Source organism: Leucoraja erinacea, chromosome 8, assembly GCF_028641065.1.
Source record: "Leucoraja erinacea ecotype New England chromosome 8, Leri_hhj_1, whole genome shotgun sequence".
NCBI lineage: Eukaryota > Metazoa > Chordata > Chondrichthyes > Rajiformes > Rajidae > Leucoraja > Leucoraja erinaceus.
In genome coordinates, this window is record NC_073384.1 from 68,636,607 (window position 1) to 68,651,427 (window position 14,821).

Below are 14,821 nucleotides of genomic sequence, written 5' to 3' on the forward strand. Positions count from 1 at the left end.
TGGGATGTAGACCGCTGTCAGGATAATGGAGGTGAATTCCCTCGGGAGGTAGAAGGGACGGCACTTCACTGCCAGATGTTCAAGGTGTGGAGAGCAGGAGTTGGACAGGACTACCACGCCTGAGCACCACGCAGAGTTGACCATGAGGCAGACGCCCCCTCCTCTCCCTTTCCAAGATGCCAATGTACGGTCCATACGGTGGATGGAGAAACCTCCAGGCTGGATGGCTGAGTCTGGGGAGCTGGAGGTGAGCCATGTCTCTGTGAAACAGAACACAGAGCATTCCCTCAGCTCCCTTTGATAAAGCAGTCTTGCCCTTAAGTCCTCCACTTTATTTTTTAGTGACTGTACATTGGCCAGTAGGATAGTAGGGAGAGGGGGCCCCTGCGCTTCAGTCTGACCTGAAGTCCTGCCCGTCGGCCAATTTTCCGGACACACTGGAGGCTTCCCCTTTGTTTCCAAGTACTGTGTTTACTGTACCTGCTGTTTCTGCGGACCTGCGCTGGAACGGAGAATCCCTTGCTGTCGGCAGCTCCAGCTCCTTTGCGCCTGGGAGATCTTGCTCGTCAGCTCTGGAGGTCTCCCCGGTGTTTCCAAGTACAGTGCCTGTGATTCCCAGTCGGGTTGGCTAATCTCCAGCGATCGAGGGATCGCTTGCATTCGGTTGCACCCGCAGCGGCAGAAGATCGCGATATCGCTAGTGCCTTCAACTTGTCCGTTACGGCGCCGATTTCTGCCGTTTCTCTGATCAAGGTGAGTTGATTGAAGCTATAAATAATCCTCTTCTGTTCAGGCTTGAAGGGCCGAATGGTCTACTCCTGCACCTATTTTCTATGTTTCTATGAGCTGCTGGCAAAATGTTGCCACAGGCAGGCCCAATCTTTAGTATCTTCCAACCTTCCCCTTTTCTCTTCCCCTCTCACCCTTCCCCTTCTCTTTAAATCACTCTCCTCCCTTTCTCTCTTCTCCACTCTGCCCTGCTTCGCTCTCTCTTCTCCCTCCACTCTCATCCTCTACCGTCCCCACTCTTCTCCTCCCCCTCTCCGAATTCCCTCCGTCTCCCACTCCCCTCTACCCCATCTCCTCACCTCCCTCATCCTCTCTCTCCCCTCACCTTCCATCGATCACTCCCTCTCTCGCTCTCCCTTCCCCCTTCTCTCCCTCCCTCCTCCTCCTCCCTCACACCTCTAACCTTCTCTTTAAATCCCACTCCCTGCCCCATTCTCCCCTCCCCTCCCACTCTAGCTTCCCGTCTCTTCTCCTGTCCCCCTCTCCCTTCTACCTTCCCCTTCCCCGGCTCTTTAAATCTCGCTCCGCCTTCCCTCTCGCTCCATTCTCTCTCTCTCCTCTCTCCCTTCTCCCTCTGTAAACATGTCCCCCATCCCTTTCCCTCTCTCTCCCCTTCCCCCTCGTCTCTCAAGTTCTCCTCTTCCCTTCTTCTCTCTCCCCTCCCCCTCTCCACACCTCCATCCTTCTCTCTCTCCGTCTCTCTCTCTCTCCCTCCTCTCTCTCTCCCAATCTCTCTCTCCCTCTCTCCCTCTCCCTCTCTCTCTCACTCCCACTCTCTCTTCCTCTCCCACCCTCTCTCCATCTCTCCCTCCCTCTCCCTCTCCCTCTCCCTCTCCCTCTCTCTCTGTCACTCCCACTCCCACTCTCACTCCCACTCCCACTCTCTCTCCCTCTCCCTCCCTCTCCCACCCTCTCCCTCTCCATCTCTCCCTCCCATCTCCTCTTGGTGTATGGGAGTAAGGGATGGCAGGAAGCTGGCTTGGGGGAGTAGGAGGTTGGGAGGGGGCTAGCTTGGGGAATGGGCTGGGAGGCAGCCATCTTGGGGGAGTGAGGGACAGAAAGGCAATCAGCTTCGAGGACTAAAGGGCTGCAAGGCAGCCGGCATGAAGAAGTATAGGGCGGGAGGCAGCAAGCTTGGGGGAGTATGGGGCTATGAAGTAGCCAACTTGGGAGAGGAGAAAAGGGGCTAGGAGGAAGCCTAGGAAGCCAGCTTCGAGGACGGAGTAAATGACTGGGAGGCTGCAGGTGTGAGAGGGAGTAGGGGGCTGGGTGGGCATCAACTTGGAGGAGTAAGGGACTGAGAGGCAGGCTAATTGGGGGATTAAGGGGCTGGGAGGCAGCCAGCTTGCAGTAGGGTATGTGAGGGTAGGTGAGGTAGCCAGCTTGAGGAATTAGGGGGTTTGTGAGGAAACCATCCTGTGGGAGTAAGGGACTGGGTGGCAGGTAGATTAGCCAAGGCAGATGTATGGTAGCCAGCATGGGGGAGTTAGGGACTGGGAGGCAATCAGCTTTGGGGCAGCCGGCATGAGGAAGTATGGGCAGGGAGGCAGCCAGCTTGGGGGTGATTGGGATTGGGGGATACCACCTTGTGGCGGGGGGGTAGTATGCGGATGGGATGAGGCCAACTTGGAGGAGTAAGGGGCTGAGAGGCAGGATGCTTAAGATGTTGGGTGGAAGCCAGCTTGGTGGAGGGGTATAAATGGTCAGTAGGCAGCTAGCATGGGGGAGTATGGGACGGGGAGGCAATCAGCCTGGGGGAGGAGGCTGTAAGGTAGCCAAATTGGGGGAGGGAGTAATGGGCCGGGAGGCGGACAGGATTGGGGCTTAAGGGACTGAGAGGCAGGAAGCTTAGGGGAGGGAGTAAGACAACAGACAATAGGTGCAAGAGTGGGCCATTTGGCCTTTCGAGCCAGCACCACCATTCAATGTGATCATGGCTGATCATCCACAATCAGTACTCCGTTCCTGCCTTTTCACAAAATGTTTTATGTGTCATTCCTAACTATCACTGTATGTCATGTTGTCACTTGCGGGCGGAGCACCAAGGCATATTCATTGTGTGCGAATACTTGACCAATAGCCTTATTCATTCATTCATTCATATCCCCTGACTCCGCTATCTTAAAGAGTTCTATCTAACTCTCTCTTGAAAGCATCTAGAGAACCGGCTCCACTGCCTTCTGAGGCAGAGACAGACTCACAACTCTCTGTGTGAAAAGCTTTTTCTTCATCTCCGATCTAAATGGCTTGCCCCTTATTCTTAAACTGTGGCCCCTGGTTCTGGACACCCCCAACATCGGGAACATGTTTCCTGCCTCTAGCTTGTCCAAACCCTTAATAATCTTATATGTTTCAATAAGATCTCCTCTCATCCTTCCAAATTCCAAAGTATACAAGCCCAGCCGCTCCATTCTATCCACATATGACAGTCCCGCCATCCCAGGAATTAACCTTGTAAACCAACGCTGCACTCCCTCAATAGCAAGAATGTCTTTCCTCAAATTTGGAGAACAAAACTGCACACGATACTCCTGGTGTGGTCTCACTAGGGCCCTGTACAACTGCAGAAGGACCTCTTTGCTCCAATACTCAATTCCTCTTGTTTTGAAGGCCAAGATGCCATTCGCTTTCTTCACTGCATGCTGTACTTGCATGCTTACTTTCATTGACTGATGAACAAGGACCCCCAGATCCTGTTGCACTTCCCCTTTTCCCAACTTGACACCATTTAAACAATAATCTGCCTTCCTGTTTTTGCCACCAAAGTGGATAACCTCACATTTATCCACATTAAACTGCATCTGCCATGCATCTGCTCACTCTCCCAACCTGTCCAAGACACCCTGCATTCTCATAGCATCCTCCTCACAGTTCACACTGCCACCCAGCTTTGTGTCATCTACAAATTTGCGAATGTTACTTTTAATCCCTTCATCTAGATCGTTAATATATGTTGTAAATAACTGGGGTCCCAGCACCGAGCCTTGCGGTACCCCACTAGTCACTGCCTGCCCTTCTGAAAGGGACCCGTTAATCCCTGCTCTTTGTTTCCTGTCTGCCAACCAATTTTCTATCTATGTCAGCACTCTACCCCCAATACCATGTGCCCTAATTTTATCCACTAATCTCCTATGTGGGACATCAAATGCTTTCTGAAAGTCCAGGTACACTACATCCACTGGCTCTCCCTTGTCCATTTTCCGAGTTAAATCTTCAAAAAATTCCAGAAGATTAGTCAAGCATGATTTCCCCTTCGTAAATCCATGCCGACTCGGACCGATCCTGCTACTGCTATCCAAAAGCCGCTATTTCGTTTTTTATTATTGATATTGGGATGAATCCAGCTTGATAGAGAGGTGTACATGGCTGGGAGGCAGCAGCTAGCATGGGGGAGTAAGGGACTGGGAGGTAGCCATCTTGGGGGAGGAGGATGAGGGGGCTGAGAGGTAGCCAGCTTGGGGGAGCTGAGTAATTGGCCGGAGGAAGACAGGTTGGGGTCGTAAGGGACTGAGATGCAGTAAGTTTCGGGGAGTAGGGTGTTGGGAGTAATCCAGCTTGCAGGAGCTGGGTAATGGGCCGGGAGAAAAACAGCAGGAGAGTAAGGGACTGTGAGACAGGCAGCTTGTGGGAGGGGATCAAGGGATGAGAGGAAGTCAACATGCGGGAGTTAGGGGCTTAGCGTTTGCCAGCCTGGGAGAGTAAGGGGTTGGGAGGCAGCCAGCTTGGAGGAGTAGAGGGCTGGGAGGCAGCCTGATTAGGGGAGAAAGGGGCTGGGAGGCAACCAGATTGTGGTAGGGCATGTGAACTAGCCAGTTTGGGGGAGTTGGGGGGTTGTGAGGAAGCCATCTTGCGGGAGTAAGAGGTAGAAGATAGACAATAGATAATAGGTGCAGGAGTAGGCCATTCGGTCCTTCCAGCCAGCACCGCCATTCAATGTGATCATGGCTGATCATCCCCAATCAGTTCCTGCCTTCTCCCCATATCCCCTGACTCCGCTATTTTTAAGAGCTCTATCTAGCTCTCTCTTGAAAGCATCCAGAGAACCTGCCTCCACCGCCCACTGAGGCAGAGAATTCCACAGACAGGGGGGCAGGCAGCTTGTGGAAGACGGATGTGAGGAGGTCAGCATTGGGGAGTAAGGGACTGGGAGGCAGCCAGTATGAGTGTGCGCTTCAGAAGAGGAGTGGGCAGAAACCGCTGTGTGAGTGGAATTGGGCAAATGCTTATTGAATTTCATGGCTCATTATTAATAATATCGCTCATGCGAAATGATAATGTTGATCGGAGGCCTCGATCTACACGCCAAAGTCTCTCAGAAGGGAGTTTATTGAAAGAACAGTTAGACGGATGTCATTTCCTCGGATCTTTCAACAATCCAGGAAGGCGTAAAATCGAGTTTCCACACAGAGGTTATCTAGTTCCTGCAGCATGCGTGTAGCCACCTGCACTTGCCATGTATTTTCCAATGGTATTTGGTGCAAAATATAAATTGGCATATCCCTCCGCGGTTGCGACATATCAATGATTCATCTGCAATCAACAAACATAAATGTCATTTCCCCAGGCATTGGTGTCTGTGAGAAATCACTATGACATTACACTTTGTATGTCGCGCTGTCAGTGTGTACTGTACCCGCTTTATTGTGCCCTTAGAGTCACAGTGAGAGAATGATACAGCGTGGAAACAGGCCCTTCAGCGCAGCTTACTCACAACAGCCAACATGTCCCAGCTACACTATTTCCACCTGCTGCATTTACTCTATATCCTTCCAAACCTGTCCTATCCATGTACCTATTGAGCTGATTCTTAAACATTGGGGTAGTCCTAGCCTCAACTACTCCTATGGCAGCATGTTCCATACACCCATCAACCTTTGTGTAAAAAGGTTTCCCCTTAGATTCTGATCAAATATTTTCCCCGCACCTTACACCTATGTACTCTGGTCCTCGATTCACCTATAGGCAAGAGGCTCTGTGCTTCTACCCGATCTATTCCTCTCGTGATTTTAAACTATATAAGATCACTCCCATCCTACTGTGCGCCCCAAGGGATAGCCCCAGCCTACTCAGCCTCTCCGGAAAGCTGAGCCCTTCTAATCCTGGTAACTCTTCTATGTACTCTTTCCAGCTTGATAACATCTTTCCTAAAACATGGTGCCAAGACATGAACACAACTCTCTAAATGCAGCCTCAGCAACATCTTTTCCAACTGCAGCATGATCTTCCAACTTCTATACTCAATACTATGTCTGATGAAGGTAAATAAGCCAAAAGCCTTTATGATCACCGTATCTACCTGCGACTCCACATTCCATGCACATGTACTCCTAGATACCTCTGCTCTACAACACTTTCCAGAGCCCTATCATTTACTGTGTCGGCCCAGGCCATGTTAGACTTTCCAAAAGCAACACCTCACATTTCTATGTATTAAAATCCATCAACCATTCCTCAGCCCACCTGGCCAATCAATCAAGTGCCTGCTGCAATTTTTCACCACCATTTTCGCTGCTAAACCACCCATGTTTGTATCAGCAGCATAGTTGCTAATCTTGGCATGTGTGTTCTCCCCAAACCATTAATGTAGATGGCGAACAGTAACGGGTACAGCACCAAACCCCGAGGAACTCCACTAATCAAGGGCCTCCAGTTGGAAAAGCAACCTTCTACCATCACCTTCTACCATCACCTTCTGCTTTCCTCCATGATGCCAATTTTCCACTCATTCAGCTTTCTCTCCTTGGATCCCATGCGACGAGCCTTTCAGAGCAGACTACCATGCAGAACCTTGTCGAATACTTTGCATACGACATCTACAGCTCTGCCGTCATCGATGTTTTTGGTCACGTCTTCAAAATTTTCAATCAAGTTTGGGAGACAAAACATTCCACCTACAAAACCACGCTGACCGACCCAAATAAGAAGATAGACACAAAAAGCTGGAGTAATTCAGCGGGACAGGCAGCATTTCTGGAGGAAGGAATGGGTGATCTATCTGATCAGGCCCTGGAAATTTATCTTCCTTCATACACGGTAGCATCTCTTTGATCGTAAAACTGACTGCTCTCAAGACTGTTGCATTTATTTCCCCAAGTTTCTCCGTACTCCTGTCTTTCTCCATTCTGTCCATGCCATTCATTATTCTGTAAGATTCAATGAGCTCCCCATTCAACATTCTAAATTTTGACGTGCTTTCAAACACTCATCATATGCTAACCCACTTATTCCTGGAATTAGTCTTGTAAACCTCTTCTGAACACTCTCCAGAGCCAGTACATTCCTTCTCAGAAATAGGACCCAAGTTTGCTCAAAGTACACCAAATGCGGCCTGACCAATGCCTTATTCTGCATCCCATAGTTGTTACCACCTTTTTCCCATCCTCCCCAACTTTGCTTTTCTGTACAGGAGCTTCAGGAGAGACAAGGCTGAGGGGGGAAAGAGGATACGGGGGATGTCATGGGTGTGGTCAAAGGTGGCATACGGATGATTCCACTAGTGAGGCTATATGGGTGGAGCTGAGGAACAACAAAGGGATGATCACCTTATCAGGGCTGTCCTTCAAGCCCCCGAACAGCCAATGGGGAATTAGGAGAACAAATATGTAACACATATCTTCATGGTCGGCAGAGAAGCGGCAGGTGAGAGAACGAGTACGGGGATTGGCTGCAGAAGTTAAAGCCTTGGTGAATTTTCAATAGCGGGTCATTTGAAAACCAATTACTAAATTTGTTAATTAGCTAAATTAACTGAATGCCAAATAAAAGCTCAAGGCAGAGCAGTCTTTTTGAGGTGAATTGCTTTGGTGAGTAAAATGTGTGTATTTGACTCAAGAGTCTTTGGTGAGGAGGCCAAGTCAAGGAGGCTACAGCTGATTCAAAATTTGGGCCATTGAAGAAATGGCAGGCATGTAGGTGCAATATGGTTCCTGCAGGATGTGGGAGGTCAGGGCAAATACACCTGCAGAAACTGCGTCCAGGTGCAGCTCCAGAATAAACGTGTTGGGGGACTGGAGCAAGAGTTGGATGACCTCAGGAATCCGGGAAAACAGGAGTTTCCTGAACAGGACATACAGTGAGGTCACACCAGGGATACCGGAAGAGCCAAGGTGGGTGACTATGAGAAAGAGCAGTAAGCATGGAGTGCAGGAGACCCCGGTGGCTGTACCTAATGAATACAGGTAACCCTCTTGGGACTTGTTGGGGCAGACGATGCTTCCAGTCCAAGCTGCGGACAGTTCGGTGGCTCCAATCCTGGCATTGATACTCAACCGGTACCACCGATGTCGGGAAGAGCCACAGTGGTGGGTGACTCCATTCTCCGAGGTGCGGACAGGATATTCTGTGGTGGCAGGCGAGACACGAGGATGGTCTGTTGCTTCCCTGGTGCCAGGGTTCAGGATGTCTCTGACCTACTTCAGAACATCCTCGAGAGGGCGGGTGAGTAGCCCAGAGTGGTTGTGTATGTGGGCACAAACGACGTCGGGAAGAAGAGGAAGGAGCTTCTGCAACATGAGGAGTATAAGGATGGAGTTAATAGGGAAGAGAGTACAGGGAAAGTAACAAAATACACCTGAATGAATGGGACAGAAATTTCAAGATGGGATAAGGGAGTAAGGTCTGGTGAAATAGGAACCAGTGTGAAAGGGGAGATTAATACCAAATTTAAGGTGTTTTTTATCAATGCGTGAAGTATGAGAAATAAAGTGGATGAGCTTGAGGCTCAGTTAGAAATTGGTAAGTATGATGTTGTGGGAATTAGAGACTTGGCTTCAAGAGAATCAGAGCTGGGAACTGAATATTCAGGGGTATACATCCTATCAAAAAGACAGGCAGGTGGGCAGAGGTGGCTCTGTTGCTAAATAATGAAATTCAGTCCTTTGCGAGAAGTGACACAGAAGCAGAAGGTGCAGTCATTGTTGATATAACTGAGAAATTGTAAGGATAAAAATAACCTAATGGGAGTTATCTACAGGCCCCCAAACTGGAGCCTGGAGATAGGGTGAAAGTTGCATCAGGAGTTAAAATTAGCATTCGCAAAGGTAATGCTACAGTGGTTATGGCATATTTCAACATGCAGGTAGACTGTGAAAATCAGGTTGTTACTGGACCCCAAGAATGGGTGTTTGTAGAATGCCTACGAGATGGATTCTCAGAGCTAGGACTGAAGCCTACCAGGGAGAAGACTATTCTGGATTTAGTGTTGTGTACTTAACCGGATTTGGGAAGAGAACTGAAGCTATATGAACCATTAGTAGGTAGTGAACATAATATGATAAGTTTTAACCTGCAATTTGAGAGGGAGAAGGTAAAATCGGAAGTGTCAGTATTGCAATAGAAGAAAAGGGACTATGTTGGCATGAGGGTGGAGCTGGCTAAAGTTGACTGGAAAGGGACCCTAACAGGGATGACGGTGGAACAGCAATGGCCAGTGTTTCTGCGAATCATCAAGAAGATGCAGAATAATTTCATTCCAAGGAGAAAGATTCTAAGGGGAGTAAGGGGCGACCGTGGCTGACAAGGGGAGTAAAGGACAGTATAAAAAGAAAAGAGAAGACATAGAAACATAGAAACTAGGTGCAGGAGGAGGCCATTCTGCCCTTCAAGCCAGCACCGCAATTCATTGTGATCATGGCTGATCGTCCCCTATCAATAACCCGTGCCTGCCTTCTCCCCATATCCCTTGACTCCACTAGCCCCTAGAGCTCTATCTAACTCTCTCTTAAATCCATCCAGTGATTTGGCCTCCACTGCCCTCTGTGGCAGGGATTTCCATACATTCACAACTCTCTGGATGAAAAAGGTTTTTCTCACCTCAGTCTTAAATGACCTCCTCTTTATTCTAAGACTGTGGCCCCTGGTTCTGGACTCGCCCAACATTGGGAACATTTTTCCTGCATCTAGCTTGTCCAGTCCTTTTATAATTTTATATTTTTCTATAAGGTATCCCCTCATCCTTCTAAACTCCAGTGAATACAAGCCTAGTCTTTTCAATCTATGAAGACGTATAACAGCAAAGATGAGCGGGAAGCCCGAGGATTGGGGAACTTTTAAAGATCGACAGCAGGTAACTAAAAAGTCAATACGGGGAGAAAAGATGAAGTACGAAGGTAAGCAAGCCAGGAATATAAAGTAGGATAGTAAAAGTTTCTTTTGGTATGTGAAGAGGAAAAAATTTGTTAAGACAAATGTGGGTCCCTTGACGACAGAAACATGTGTATTTATTATGGGAAACAAGGAAATGGCAGACGAGTGGAATAAGTACTTTGGTTCTGTCTTCACTAAGGAAGACACAAACAATATCCCCGATGTATTGGGGGACATAGGACCTAGGGTGACGGAGGAACTCAAGCAAATTCACATTAGGCAGAAAATGGTGTTGGGTACACTGATAGGACTGAAGGCTGATAAATCACCAGGGCCTGATGGTCTGCATCCCAGGATACTCAAGGGGTTGGCTCTAGAAATCATGGAGGCATTAGTGATCATTTTCAAATGTTCTATAGATTCTCATTTTCCAACAGGGAGAGAGAAAGCAGGAAATGCTGGACTCGATTGTCAAAGATGTAATAGCAGCGCATTTGGATAGCAGTAACAAGATCGGTCCAAGTCAGCATGGATTTACGAAGGGGCAATCAAGCTTGACAAATCTTCAGGAATTTTGTAAGGATGTGAAAACGAAAATGGACAGTAGAAAATAACGGGTCCCATTAAGAATGGCAGGTAGTGGCTAGTGGGGTGCCAAAAGGCTCGGTGCTGGGACAGCAGCTATTTACAATATTTATGAAAGATTTAGATGAAGGAATTAAATGTAACATTTAATTTGCACATGACACAAAGCTGGGTGGCAGCGTGAACTGTGAAGAGGATGTTATGAAGATGCAGAGGAAGATAAGTTAGCTTGGTTTTATGGTCATATAAATCCTACTTGTGACAGATGTAACTCTGAAGTGGCCTCATTGACCCATATGTTTTGGTCCTGCCCTTCTTTGGAAAAATATTGGAAATACATTTTTGATACTATTTCTGTAGTCTTAGGCATATATTTACAACCTCGTCCTATTACTGCAATTTTTGGGCTACCAATGTTAGATTCTATTCATTTGTCCCGCTCCGCCCATCGGTTGATTGCTTTTACCACATTAATCCCCAGAAGATCTGGGTCATACGAATCCATTATTTTTAGAGTCAAAATTATTAAAATTAGAAGATTTGGTTACATTCAAAACAGCTCAGATAATGTCTAGGGCTCCGAGTGTGTGGGGGGTTACCCTACGACTAGACCACATTTCTTGTGGAGTAGGGTATTCAAATTGAAACGAGGAATTAAAGTCATGCATGAATCATTTTAAAATGATATTAAAATATAATTTTCAAACCGGGATGGAGGGGAGTGACAGTGGGGGTTAATGTTTGTCTATTGCTTTACAATTGTTTACCCTTATGTTTGGTTACTTCATATATGAAGTTTGTATGTGTATAATAGTTGTATTAAATTTGATATTAAAATTGCCTGGGGTAGTATTATTATTAAAATTTGATTTTTAAATATGAGGAGTGTTGGGGAAATAAGATTTAACATAGTATTCTTCTTCTGCACTCCTTTTCGAGCTTGTACAGGCACCGTTATGGACAAAATTTTCTTTTTGTTCTTTTCACCTCTAAATATTGGTCCATTGTTTGGAACGATTTTTGTTACTATTAATGTGACGAATAATAAAAATAAATAAATAAATAAATAAAAGAAGATCTATTTTTATTTAATGGAAAGTTCAAATTCCGACCACACTCAGTTCGGAAACGATTCATGTTTTTTAAAAAAAATCACTTGACACTTTGGTTTTGATAAGACTTATTTTCATACAACATAAATTATTTTTATGCGAAATTTTATTATTATCAATTTTTCTCTTTTTTTTCTTTCTTTAGTTTAGGGGGGTTTTGTTTTTTTATTTTTTTTTTTATTTTTTTTTTTCCTTTTTTCTTTTTCTTTTTGTCTTTTTATCTTTGTGTTTTTTTTAACATTTATAAGTTTCCTTTTAAAGATTTGACTATATTTACATAGAGGTCTATATTCATTGTGTATTTTGACACAGGCCTCATATTAAGTTATACCTGTTATTAACGTAATCCTGGTCCCTGTGTATCAATACCATTGTTTTGGTTATCATTATTCTTTTAGCTGTGTTTTTTTATGTTTTATTTATGCTTTTTGTTTGGAAATAAAAACAATAAAAATATATATATTTTTAATTTAATAAAAAGACAGAGGATGCAGAGTGACTTAGACAGGTTGGATGAGTGGGCAGATGCATGGCAGATGCAGTATAATGTGGATAAATGTGAGGTTATCCACTTTGGAGGCAAGAATGGAAAGGTAAATTATTATCTGAATAGTGTCAGGTTAGGAAAAGTGGAAGTACAATGAGACCTGGGTGTCCCAGTACATCAGTCACTGAAAGTAAGCATACAGGTACTGCAGGCAGTGAAGAAAGCTAATGGCATGTTGGCCTTCATAACAAGAGGAGTTGAGTATAGGAGCAAAGAGGGCAGTTGTACAGGGCCCTGGTGAGACCACAACTGGAGTATTGTGTGCAGTTTTGGTTTCCCAATTTGAGGAAGGACATTCTTACTATTGAGGGAGTGCAGTTTAGATTCACGGGATTAATTCCCGGGATGGCAGGACTGTCATATGTTGAAAGAATGGAACGACTGGGCTTGTATTCACTGGAATTTAGAAGGATGAGAGGGGACCTTATAGAAACATATATAAGTATTAAGGGATTAGACACGCCAGATGCAGGACACCTGTTCCCTATTTTGGGGGAGTCCAGAACCAGGGGCCACAGTATAACATTAAGGGGTAGGCCATTTAAAACTGAGATGAGGAAAACCTTTTTCACGTAGAGAGTTGTGAATTTGTGGAATTTTCTGCCTCAGAAGGCAGTGGAGGCCTATTCACTTGGTGCATTCAAAGGAGAGTTAGATAGAGCACTTAGAGTTAGCGGTACCAAGGGATATGGAGAGAAGGCAGGAATGGGGTACTTTGTGGATGATTAGCCATGGTCACATTGAATGGCGATGCTGGCTCGAAGAGCCGAATGGTCTACTTCTGTACCTGCTGTCTATGTATCAATGTATCTAAGATTGCAGACAGCTGAAGGTCAAAGGATGTTGTAGTGGGGGATTTTGGGAAAAATCACAGTGTGAAGGCTTTAAATGGGGTGCAATTTCTCAAAAGTGTTCAGTAGAGTTTTCTTAAGAAGTATGTACAGGCTCCCACACGTGCGAGGGCAACACTAGATCTAGTATTGGTAAATTGGGAAGGGTATGTTAATGAAGTATTTGTGGGGGTGCCTTTTGAGACCAGTGACCACAGTTCGATTATGATATTTATGGAGAGGGACAGAGATGGCCCACGTGTTAAAATGCTCAACTGTGGTGAGGCCAACTTTGAAGCTATGAGAGAAGGTCTCGATCAAGTTGACTGAAGCAGTTTATTTGAGGGGAGAGGAACATCAGCCAAGTAGGATGTTCGTAACAGTGTGCTGACAGAATTCTCTGTTGGAGTAAAGGGTAAATCAGGCAAACGTAAGGAAGCTTGGCTGACCAGGGAAATTGAGGCATTGGCCAAAAACAAGAATGATGCATGGGACTGGTATTTGCAGCTGAGAATCTTTGAGAACTAAGGATAAACTGAAAAAGGAAATCAGAAGGTCAAAATGTGATCAGGAGATTGCTCAGGTGGGTAGGCAGGAACGGGGTACTGATTGGGGATGATCAGCCATGATCACATTGAATGGCGGTGCTGGCTCGAAGGGCCAAATGGCCTACTCCTGCGTCTATTGTCTATTGTCTATTGTAGCATTAAGGGCAATCCCAAAAGATTTTATAAATACACAAGCCGGGGAAGCGTAACTGGAGAGAGAGTGGGACCTCTCAGGAATCAAAGTGGTCACCACTGTGTGGAGCCACATGAAATGGGCAGGATCCTCAAAGAGTATTTGTATTTCCTGAGGATAAAGGCAGTAGGACGGAGGAACTTGGGGCAGTCAATGGAAATACCTTGAGAGCAGTCAGTGTTACCCTCGAAGAAGTACCGAAGGTACTATCACGTATGAACGTATATAAATCTCCCAGGGCCTGATCAGATATATCTGAGGACATTGCGGGGAAACTCGTGAGAAAATTGCTCGAGCCCTTGTTGAAATTTACGAGGCGTCCTTAAATACAGGAAAGGTGCCGGAAGCCTTGAGGATGGCAAATATTGTGCCTGTGTTCAAGAAGGGCTGCAGGGAAAATGCTAGGAACTATAGGCCGGTGAGCTTAACATCTGCAGTTGGAAAGTTACTGGAGAGTATTCTGAATGGTAGGTAATACAGGCATTTGGATGGCAAGGGCTGATTAGGGATGGTCAACATGATTTTGTACGTGGGAGGTCGCATCTCACAAATCAGAGAGAGTTGTTTGAAGACGTGACCTTAAAGGTCGATGACGGCAGCGCTGTAGATGTTGTATACATGGAATTCAGTAACGCATTGGCCAAGATTCCGCATGGTAGGCTGCTTTGGAACGTTAGATCGCATGGAATCTAAGGAGAGAGAGCTGAATGGATAACAATTTGGCTTCATGGAAAGAAGCAGGGGTGATGGTGGAAGGTTGCTTCTCGGACTGGAGGTCTGTGACTAGTGGTGTGCCTCAGGGTTCGGTGCTGGGCCCGTTACTGTTTGTTATCTACATCAATGATTTTGATGAGAACATACAGGGCAAGATTAGCAAGTTTGCTGGTGCTACAAAAGTGGGTGGTTTTACAGATAGTGAAGATGGTTGTGAACGATTGCAGCAGGATCTGGATCAAATGCCCCGGGTGGACTGAGGAATATTTGATGGAATTTAATACAGAGTAATGTGACGTCAAACAAGGACAGGACCTACACAGTAAATGTAAGACCTCTGGTGAGTGTAGTAGAGTTCTCTAGCAGTGCGGGTGCATGTTTCCTTGAAGGTTGAGTTGCAGGTTGATAAGCTGGTCAAA